Source organism: Orycteropus afer, unplaced genomic scaffold, assembly GCF_000298275.1.
Source record: "Orycteropus afer afer isolate SDZICR_OR568_19922 unplaced genomic scaffold, OryAfe1.0 scaffold01084, whole genome shotgun sequence".
Classification (NCBI taxonomy): Eukaryota; Metazoa; Chordata; class Mammalia; order Tubulidentata; family Orycteropodidae; genus Orycteropus; species Orycteropus afer.
The window spans coordinates 181,663-183,175 of record NW_006922671.1 but is presented as its reverse complement, the minus strand read 5'-3'; positions in this window follow the sequence as shown (position 1 = coordinate 183,175).

The following is a 1,513-nucleotide window of genomic DNA, read 5'->3' as shown; positions in this document are numbered from 1 at the left end:
ATTTTATCAAATATTCAGAGAAGAGCTGACACCTATGCTACTCAAGCTATTCTAGAACATAGAAAAAGATGGAATACTCCCAGACTCATTTTATGAAGCAAGGAAAACACTAACACCAAAACCAGGGAAAGACACCACTAAAAAGGAAAACTATAGGCCAATATCCCTCATGAACATAGATGCAAAAATCTTTAACAAAATCCTGGCAACAGAATCCAACAACATATAAAAAATTTAATACACCCTGAAAAAGTGGGATTCATACCAGCTTTACAAGGGTGGTTCAGCATAAAAAAAAACAATCCACCACTGTGGTAGTTAAATTTGTATGTCGACTTGGCTAGGCCAGGTTGAGTGGTTGGGGAGCTGGTGGTAGTTATTCCCCGTGATGAGACTGGCAATCAACTCCATGGTGGGATCTACCACAAGCAGCTGAGTAGCTGCCTTTGGGATGTGGACTGCTTCCTGTACATAAGGAGAAACCTCAGGGATAGTCTCTAGTTTATGGCAGGCTTGGACCCTACAGCAGCCTGCCATTCTCTGTCGACTTTGGGACTTAAAATGGACTTAAATTAATGGTTTGGTAACATCAGGACTCTGCCTTTTTACCTGTCAAATTTGGGCTTGTCAGCCTCAGCATCCAGCAGCTGTCAGTGAAGAAATGCCTCTAGCTCCAGTGGGCCAGGAGCAGGAGGCAGAGCTGGACCCCACAGTTGAGGGGATTTCACTCAGCCCCTAGAGCCTGACACTTTGAACAAGAACTTAAAGCCTCCAGATTGTAAGAATAAACTCCTGTTTGTTCAAGCCATCCCATTTGTGGTATGTTCTTGTCAAAGCAGCACTAGGTAACGAGAACAGAATATGGAACCAGGAGTGGAGTGCTGCTCTGACAGATACATAAAATGGGGAAACAGGAGTGGAGTGCATCCTTGACCCGAGACCCTGGCGGAGAGACCCCAGCATATGGCATGAGAGGTGGCAAGAGCAGAGCCATGAGACTGGCAGAGAGATACCAGCAGAAATACCAGCATGAAAGACGGCAGTAGCAGAGCCCAGAGACCGGCATTAAACAGCACCAGGCTTTCCAGCCCATGGAGGAGAAAGCTGGGTGCCACTGAGTAGGTGGTTCCCTGGAGGAGTGCCATTAATTGGTGAAGAGACCAGCATGAAATGAAGTAGCAGGTTGGCTGGCCCATGGAGCAAGAAAGCTAAGTGTCCTTTGAGCAGAAAGATTTCTGAAGGAGTGGATTGCTCTTGGGCATTAATTGGCAGAAGCAGAGAGATTAAGGTATTGGGAAGCAGAGCTGCTTCAGCCTCAAAGGATAGGACCATGGCCTTTGGGGGTAGAACCATCATAGCCCTCTAGGTTTCAAGAAAAAGAAAGGTTAGCTTGCAAAAGGGGATTCATGTTGTAGTTTACTGGCATGGGGAGCAGAGGGGAGTGATTAATTTCAGGCTAGTTGGGGCCCACATGCTTATGTGGGTAAGGGGAGGGATATATGGAAAGAGTCTG